General features: G+C 40.0%; 1 pseudogene; it reads left to right on the top strand.

The window, feature by feature from the left end:
• The first annotated feature begins 7,087 nt into the window (after window positions 1-7,087).
• The window catches only part of LOC149321337 (ATP synthase F(0) complex subunit f, mitochondrial pseudogene), a 29,109-nt pseudogene continuing 26,163 nt past the window's right edge, over window positions 7,088-10,033 (top strand).

Genomic DNA, 10,033 nt, shown 5'->3' with positions numbered 1-10,033 from the left:
ATGAATAAACTGATTTTCCTTTAAATGCATGTATTCTTTTATAGCTATATGTCATTTGTATGCAAACCTCAGGGACAGTTATCTGCTACCTCAGTGTGAATACGAGATTTAGGATTATTCATTGTCTAAAGCAAAGATAATACTGTGAGACAAATAATAGCTGAAGCCATAAGAATTAATATTACTGACACACTATTTTAAGTAATGCCCATTAGAACAAAGCTCTTTATGACATAAATCTGTTTGAAAAGATGGCATGTGTGCATGTGTGTGTTGCATGTGCGTGCGTGTGGAGGGATGGGCATATTGTATAGAATTAAAGGGGATAAGAGCCAGGTCTGATCTTCTGCAAGGGCTGCGGGGTGCCAATTCCTTCACTATCCATGAAATCCACAAACATATCCTTTTAGACAGCTTCAGTCTGAGTCGTGATGAAATTAGTAAGTTGAAAAATTGATATATTGGTAGCCTGAAGCTATCAATAAAGACGGATGTACTACCTGGGTTGGCTAATCAGCCGTTAAGCCAATAAAATTACTTTTCATGTATCTCCGGGTAAACAAATGACAGGGACATTGCTCTAGTATGCATCAGCTAATGATAAGAAACTCATATTCCCATTCATGAGCTGACAAGTGTCTGTTTCTAAATCTCATCCCCCAATAGATGTTCAACCCCTAGTCAGAGGATCATCTTTAGAACAGCATTGAGCATGGACTGTGCTTGTTCCTCTAGCCCCACCTTTGTTGTCACATACGGACATACGGTCAGGCCCAACACCAACACATGCATGTTGGGCACTTATGTCTATGAGGGAAGCAGCTGTTCCCATGTAGAATCTTATGGAACTGGGACTCCAGGGCATACAAGAGTTACGATTATGTGGGCCACCTACATGCAAACATCTGCTTACACCTATATTTTATACTCCATTAACAAATGTTATCAACAGGACAAGAGCAATATGCAGTGTCATGGGCCAAGGCTAGGAAATGAAGACCACCCCTTTCAGTTTCTAAACATCTCCATTATCATCATCCCCATCCCCATCCCCACCCTCATAATTATTGAGCCTTCTACAATTGTACAGTCCTCTTAGGTAGAACTTATAAACATTATATTTTAATTGCAGTCACTTAAAATTGCATTTCAATTGCAGCTATTTATTATATTTAATGAGGACTTTAAATTTGGTTGAAAGGTTGCTGGAGAGTTTCTCTGCTGGAAAAGTAGCCTGTGTGGGTAATTCCCTTGAAAAAGACCAGCAAGATTGCACCCTAATTACAAAGCTGCATTTCTGAAGGGCATTCTTTCTCAGTGTTACTAAACACTGTTAGACAGCTCTAGTGGGAGTCCTTTGTGAAGTTCTCATTTCTTTATAAAAGTCTCACAAGACATTTACTGGGGCTTCCCAGAAGACTCTATGGAGAATTCTCTGCATCTACCATTTACTTTCATCCCTATAAAGGTGATTTAATGTCACCATTGAGAGTCAGTGTTCAGACATGACATTGCCATCACAAGTCTTTTTCTATTTCCTTCCCTATGGATTTCAACATATTCAGGTTTTCCCCCTCAAAGAGAGTGAGTGAATGAGGGAGAGAGCATGAGAGAGAGGGGGGAGGGGGAAAGACGAATGCTGGTACAGTTTAGATTAATGGTGCAAGTTTATCCAATTGTTATAGCTATCAAGTGATTGCACCATTCACTCTGTAAAACAATAGAATATTCAACACAGCAAGAAAAGGTATCTGAAAGGCCTACAAGACAGAGAGCTAAAGTGTTTTTGTACATCACTTAGAAGTGGTCCAACTGAGACCAGCTTCTCAGGTTGCATCTGCACTGCAGACATAATGCAGTTTGACACTGCTTTAACTGCCATGGTTCAATGCTAGAGATTCTTAGGATCTGTAGTTTGTTGTGACACCAGAGCTCTCTCTGACAGAGAATGCTAAATATCTCACAAAACTACCAATCCCAGTAAGACATTAGAGATATGGATCTGTGGTACTATTAAGAGCTCCATGCCAAGCAAAGCTCTTTTTTTCTCTCTTGGCTTTTATGCCACTCATTGAGATAGTGCCTTTGCTGTGGTCACCTTTAGCAACCATTTGGTGATTTGTCTGGGGCATGATAACATAGGAAGAAGAACCCTGCTAGATCAGACCATAGACTAATCTACTCTAGAATCCTGTTTCCTAAGTTGACCACCAAAATGCATTTGGGAAACCTGTAAGCAGGAGAGTGGCCCTTTACCACTGTTGCACCCTGCAAGGGTCACCTAGATTCAGCTATCTAATTTTTTGGTTTAGAGCCCAAGGCCAAAGTCCAGTTGTGAGTACCAAGTAGAATAGAACTATTAAATCAATGGGAACTGAGTAAGTCAACACTTACGTAATTCCTGTGTTAAATATCTCACAAAACTACAAATCCCAGAATTCCATAGCATTGGGTCATGGCAGTAAAAGCAGTGTTAAACTTTGTAATTTCTGCAGTGCAGATGCAGCCTAAGAAGAAAATGAGAGCCTGCCCACATGATAAGATTATAGAATGATGAACATGTTTGCCATTAGCACTTGTTTGTTGCAGAAGATCAAATCTTTTCCTATTAAACGTTAATAAAAATCTTGGGGAAAAATATTTTCCTTTCGGGTAGCATGATTCTAGTCCTTTCCTTTTTAACTAATGCTTACCTCTAAGGCAATGTTTTACCCCTAGTGCTCAAAATATAATATTTGGTCCTAAGGAAATGCACATCCCCCCCCCCCCAAGTTCTCCATTGATATCTCAAATACTCTACAGTGTGTTTGCTTCGTTCTCATGGATCAGATTTAGAAAATATTCATTCGACTGCTGGTAATAAGAGTGCCTTGCAGGTATTATTTTGTGAGCCTGTGCTTGTTTGTATTTTTCCCGTTCCTTGCTGCCCTGCCATAAAACTGTAGCATTAAATCAACCCCTTTAAGAAAACACCCAGGACCACTATATCTTGTAAAATCCCAAGCTCTGTGTTTTCCCATTATGCAAAATTTGATCCAAGCCCACAGGGAAGTAAGCCAATAAATAACTATCTTTTCTCAGCAGAGCATTCTGAAGAGATTTTGCTGCCTGAGGCAAAACAGCAAATGATGCGTTCACCTACTCAAATCATGATACCTATTTCCCAGATCTGGTCACTTCCATGATTCCATGATTCTACATTATTTTGGGTACCTGAGGCAGAAAATCCCACAAGCATTTCTTTTTTCATCACTGGCAGTAAAAATACAATAATAATATAGTAAATAACTAAGCCTACTGGCATACTATTCTCCCACAGCAAATGGGAAACATCTCATTTATTTGAATCATGTAGAAAATACCTAACAACACCAAAAAAGGTGGGCCGAGTGAAAGGGGGAGGATATATTTTGTCCCATACCTAGTACAACCTAATCTTTTTCTATATGGGACAGGAAGGAGCCTGAGGAAAGAATTACATAGTCCTGTATACATCCTTTCTATCAGGGAATCACACATTCTTCCTAAGGGTCTTTCTTTTTTGTGATTTGCAAATCGCTGTTAGAATCCTGAGAAGACTAGCGTCCATTTGCAACAGAGGTAGATTTCTAGCCCTGGTGGGTGAAGAGATAAGATTGAATGTGGGATGGCCAAAATTTCTACCCCTGTGATAGCAACATAGAAACTGACTTGAGTAACCATGGTTACCAGGACACTGTCAAGTAAATCTATTTCAGCTGTCTTTGCTTTACACATCAAAAAATGCCACTATATATGTACAATACAATATGTCAATTGGTGACTCTTTGGATACCTGTCATGTATTCCTAGTCAAGGAAGATCAACGGAAACTCAGTTGTTCTTTTCCTTATCTTTTCTGTTCCTTTTCTATGAGGCAACAGAGTGTGAGGAAATTCCTGTCAACAGTGTGTGTGTGTGTGTGTGTGTGTAGAGGGCAAATGTAGATTATGAAAAAAACATAATCGGAGAAAAACTTCTGAAATTGGCATTTCAGTCTCTTTTATTCCTTCGTAAATCAGTAAGTGCTACATCATGGATTTCTTTGATGCTTATCACACTATTAAAAACTCAAAACCAGACTTACAACACTGAACAGAAGAAGGAAAGATGGAAGGAAGGATGGCAGATGTAGTGGTAACTTCCTAACACATGAAATATTAATCCAGCTGGTTCAGGATTGTCCTCATCAATTGTCAGTAGATCTCCAATATTAGACTACACTCTGTCTCAGAAGTACTAGGTGAAGAGCAACTGGGTATTGAACCTAAGAATGTGTTTACACTACCCAAATATACAGTTTGATGTGATTTTTAACTCCATCCTATGGAATAGGATCCTATTTCCATATTTCTGTCTTATAGAATTCTAGGATCTGCAGGAGTTTGGAAAGGCACTTAGAATTCTCTAATAAAGAACTCTTGCCATGTAATTTAGGAGAATGAACTATAACTCAGCAATGGCTAGCTACCTCAGAAAACTACAAATCCCAAGATATGGATTTGTTGTTAGCCACCTTGTGTCCCAAACTGGAAAAATGGTAACATCGTGATGATGATGATGATGATGATGATGATGATGATGATGATGATGATGATGATGATAGCTGGAAACATGTTGTGGAGTTAAGAGTGCATAAACACTGTAGCTACTTGGCTACACAGTGACTCCCAGTCTGACCCCCTTCCCAATCCTCACATACTGGGAAGTAGTTCCTTTTTGCACAAAAGGTCACTTGCATAAGGGCTGGTGGGAATATCAGGGAGCTACTTCTTGTGCAACAGGAGAATAGATCCCCATTGATCACAGCAATGGCTTCCTGGTAAGTGGGGACTGGAGGACTATCACAGTCCCTATGTGTCCTCTAAACAAGAGAATACATGGGGATTGTGATTACCAAACAGTTACAAATCTGTAACTCCCCCCCCCCCTAGAGTTCTGGCCCATAATGCATAGGATGGAGCCCAACAGCTGATGTGGTTCACTTTTTAGTAACACAAAGTTGGACCCCCATATCCACTGTACACATATAGTCAGACCTCCTAATCCACAGATTCTGCATCCATGGATTCAGCCATACACATCTTGAAAATATATAGATATTTTTTAAAAAATCCCAAGAGCAAATTTTGATTTGTTTGTTTTTTAAAAAAAGTAAAAAGGGACATCATTTTACTTTGCCATTGTATCTAATGGGAGTTGAAAATCCACAAACTCCAGATACCAAGGGCCCACTCTCTCTCTCTCTCTCTCTCTCTCTCTGTGTGTATGTGTGTGTGTGTGTGTGTGCATGTGTATTATCAAACTGATACTGAATTATGCAGTACAGATATACTCTAAAATCTATTGTATGCAAAGCAATGAAGTATATGCTTTACCATTGAGCTATGGCACCCTTCCACAAAGAGATATAACAGTAGATCAAAAGAGTGTTAAGTTTTGCAGGAGGTGAAAAAAATGCAAGAAATTACTCTGCTCACACAGTTTGACTGAGTGCTGGTATCTGTACAGTCCAAGTCCTTCCACAATGTAGTGAGAAGAAAAGTGTGAATACTATTAGTGGGTGACACTACCATCATTATAATTTTTCTATAGCTTTCTCCCTTATTGCTAGTAGTATGTGTACTTTCATACAGCTTGTAATGTTAAATAAGCATGTGTTTTATGAGATTCCTCAAGGGCACCATGTTATTCTTATAGCTAAACATGGTATGAACATAAACATGCAATTTAGCACAGTTTTAAAGTCAGTGAGCAGGATTATGATCCTCATTACACCTAAGCAACCAAAGCAATAGTCTGAGGTCCAGTCTGGACAATGGTTTGAAGCTTCATAAACTGTGGTTTATGAAGCCAGAAATGACTGTTGGGGCTGACTGCTCCTCCCTTGCCCCTCACTTCCCTCCTCCCATTTTGCACTGGCTTCAGTAGAAAGATTCTGGTTTGTACTCAGGCAGAATTCTTCATTACAACCAAAGCAGGTAACTCTGTTGTAAAGCTGATTAGGAAATGAGGAAAATAAATTCATAGCATATATTGCCTTGTACAATATGCTTGTGCTCTATATTTGGTCCTGCTTAAATTCTTTGTGTTCATTTGCTAGCAGTAAATAGCTGGCTATTAGCCCACTTTTTGTTTCATCCAATTCATTTCCCATCCATTCTTAGCAATGTAAATTCTACAATAATGCATCCCTGTCCCCTGAATGATGGACCCTAAAGGACCACTAAGAAACTTTAATTCTCTGCCTGAGCTGTTCACAGTCACCTCATCCATGGTCAATAGTATGACCTAGGCATAATTATTATTATTTTTTATTTATTACTGGCCTTTCAGTCTGGCTTTCCCTACAGTGGTGATTTACCTGGTTCTCTGGCTCTTTCACAGTTTATCCTCACAAAAACCCAGTGGGATATGTTGGAGTGAGAAAAAAGTGACCATTCCAAGATCACTTGTGCCTTAGTGGGGTTTTGGGCCTAGATCTCCCAAGTCTTAGCCCAACATTCAAATTAGTTTACTACACTGGCTCTCGAGGCATACCATATGGTTGGCCATCATGTACCTTCTAGATATTTTGGACTGCATGTCCAAGCAGCTTTATCCATCACAGCCAAGAAATGGTGGGGATGCTAGGATTTTCTCTACAACAGCAGCTGGAAGATCATATGATTTCCAGCCCTGACATTCTGAGTTCCACTGCAGGGGCAGATTAGGTTTCAAGCAGAGGTGACCTATGAGATGTTGGTGCTTAGGGAAGAAATTCCAAATTCTTCTCTAACAGTGAAAAACTATGATATTCTTAAGTATTTTTAATTAGTCTGCCATTTAAAGTGTCAGTTTGCATAAGTGTGTGGGCAATGAATCTTATATGTGATATGTAGGAACTCACTAAATTTGGTACTTCTTTTACATCCTACCCAACATATCTACATGGAGGCAAGGCTGCCTTCTCTAAGATAGGAGTTAATTACATGGGGCTGGTAGAACGGGACTGGAGAGGAATGAAAGGGGGCAGGAAGGGAACAGAATGGGGAAATAATGCATATTACCACATGGTAGAACACCGCCAATGCCGCCGGAAGTCCTCAATCCGTTCCCCATCCATCCCACAGTAGCTGATGTTCAAGAACTGGTCTTGAAAATCGGCTGCTGTGGGACAGATGGGGAGTGGATTGGGGACTTCCAGTGGCATTGGCGGCATTCTCCTGTGAGGTAATATGCATTCTTTCCCTGTTCTGTTCCCTTCCCGCTCCCTTTCATTCTGCTCTAGTCCCGTTCTACAAGCCCCGTGCAATAAACTCCCTTGAAGCATCCTACTGCCCTCAGCTGTAATCCTCTAGCATAATGTATGTTACATAACTTGTCATGTATTTCACTATATATTAGAGATGCTAAGAAATCCTGTTAGTGAATGGTAAAGATGCATAACAAGACACTGACAAGTGCCTCACTATGAATTGGCACTCTCTAATCGGTGTCCTGATACACAACATGACCGATGCACTACAAGACAATTGGACCCATTTGGTCCCAATGTGACTTGATCCCATTGTGCAGCAGTCCCAATTTGCATCGGTTATTTTACTGAATGTGGTCAATGCTGGTTTGGCACATTTAAACTGGCACAAATAGCTTCCCAGATATTGGAAGCTCACAGGAGTATCTATGTGCCCCAAACATAGCCTGAAGCTGCACTGTAATCATGCCAATAAAAAAGAACTGGGCCAAGAAGCTGCTAGAATACACTTTTTCCAGCAGCCCAGTTCAGGACTGCAGCGATGACCTGGATTGGGACCAGGTACATGAATGGCACTGGTGCAGCCTTGCACCATTCTTTTGAGCCCATCTGTTTGGGGCCTTGAGAATATTATTAAGTAGGAGGAAGATATAAGAATAGTTATTATTAATAGTAGTATGTAACTATTAGTATGTGTTGGAGGGAGTAAGTATAAGAGAAAACTGTAGACTGGTAAGTTGGAAGCCACATGTATTTCTCTGTGTGTGTGTGTGTGTGTGTTCTTTTCTTTTGTTAGGTTAGTTTTAGAGGGATTGTACTTAAGATGCAGTGGAATGAGGGTGTGATTAGGGTTTTTTTTGGGGGGAGGGGTATATCTGTCCATGTATGTTGTTTTATGTTTAAAATTATGTGAATAATTTTTTTTAAAAAAAATAGAACACTCCCATAAAAACCTACTGTAAAAACTACCCTCTCATTGCCTCATTTGCCTACATAGTAACAGGAAAATGTAGGAGCAACAACAACAACTCCTTGTTTTTATACTTCTGTAGTTATCTGGGTCAAATACTTCTATTTGATCAAGGAGCCAACAGCCAAATCCTGCATCGTTCCTGAAGGTGAGGGATAGGATTTCTGTGGTAAGCTGGGTAAAGACTAGCTAGTGGCAGGGCATTATTGAAAACGGAAGACTTACATAATATTACAGTAGACAATGAAGACATTAAAATAGTTGAAGATTTTGCAAACCTTGTCTGAGATGAAAGGGGTGTTAGAAAAACTCTTTGTTATGGGTGATGTCTCTTGCCCGGTGGTTCTGAACGGGTACCAACTGGAACAGATACAGTCTTCTCTGTAATTCAGGAACAAAATAACTTCAACACAGATTTTCACTCAAATGAGGGTTTATTGACTTTGTTGCTATTTACACATTCACAGCAGGCTACTATACATCTATTCTCTTTCAGTGTCCATGCTAGAAGAAAAACTTGAATATGACATCAGTCTTTGTTCTCTCAAAAGATCAAGTTTCACACCAAGTGGACACACCTCTTTCCCATGAAGTCACCATGCAACACAAGAGTATAACAACAACATATTTTGCTTATATTTTTTCTACGTCATTTGTCCTTGAACACTTGTTCTTCCAGGCCTAGACTTCCTGGCTTTCAACAGGAACCATTTTAAACTTTAGTTAACCATTGACACATCTGAACATTTTCAATATGAATAGAAATATATTATAACAAGGGGGATATGGAGGTCTCTCAGACATAGGGTTGCCATAAGTAAAAGTTGACTTGATGGCAATTAGCAACAACAAAAAGTGATAGGTGCTTGGCATACATGCCCTGGTGTATGTCAAGCAGCTTTTTCTCCCCCTTCCTTCTTCCTTTTTATGACCTGATGAAGTGGAATGTTGAGGTTGGAATGAAGTGGAATGGACAGAACCTGGAAATGTTACCTATTTGCACTGCAAGTCCCAGAATCTTCCCCTGGCTTTACTGACTGTAGGCTCCTGGGAGCTGTAATCTAAGCAAGTCACTTTTCAAAGCTCTGAGCTAGAGTACTTGTATATGCAAAGGTATCCTGGCTGCAACTATCACCACTTTGCAGCTTTCCTTTTGGTGACTCAAAATGATATCTGAATCTCCATGACCTCAAACTCACCCTGCTTTATTGGCCAGGAATAAAACAGAAGCACTGTGAATGAGATCACAGTGCCTGGTTCTTAATTGGAAGGCAGCTACCCATTTGCTCTTTCTTATCAATCTCTGTGCTTATAAACCCAGAATTTTCCACCATTGCATTGTAAATTTCCTGTAACATCCCTGATTCACTTTGGTGGCTGTCCCCCAGAGGCCTACAACCCCTTTCTCTGCAGCTGTCATTTGGCATGAATGTTTCTTGCCCCGATAAAATGAAATGCAGCCTGTGTAGCTCTCAATTTTAATTGCAACTAATTCCAAGGCTATCAAAAGCAATATTTGCACATTTTCTTATCTCGCCCACATTCTCTGACAACTTTGCCAGCTACTCCTTATTTGAAAACCCAGCATGAAATGACTTTTCCTAAAGAGACTCTGTGGATGCCTTCCAACCAGCCCACACAGATAATGTGTCTCTAGCAGCTCCCACAACATTCCATGGCAAAATTACCCATCGACTTCAAATAATACAAATAATTGAAGCCAAGACTCAGGTCATGTGATGTTTCCTAGGTCTCAAGTTTTGTTTTCAGACTGGAAAATCAATTCATGTTTAAAAAAAGACTGGTGC

Source organism: Sceloporus occidentalis, unplaced genomic scaffold (assembly GCF_023333645.1).
Source record: "Sceloporus occidentalis isolate IW3139 unplaced genomic scaffold, rSceOcc1.0.p SCAF_1, whole genome shotgun sequence".
NCBI classification, from domain to species: Eukaryota; Metazoa; Chordata; class Lepidosauria; order Squamata; family Phrynosomatidae; genus Sceloporus; species Sceloporus occidentalis.
Note: the sequence above shows the minus strand (reverse complement) of the source record. Positions and strands in the feature narration are given on the sequence as shown.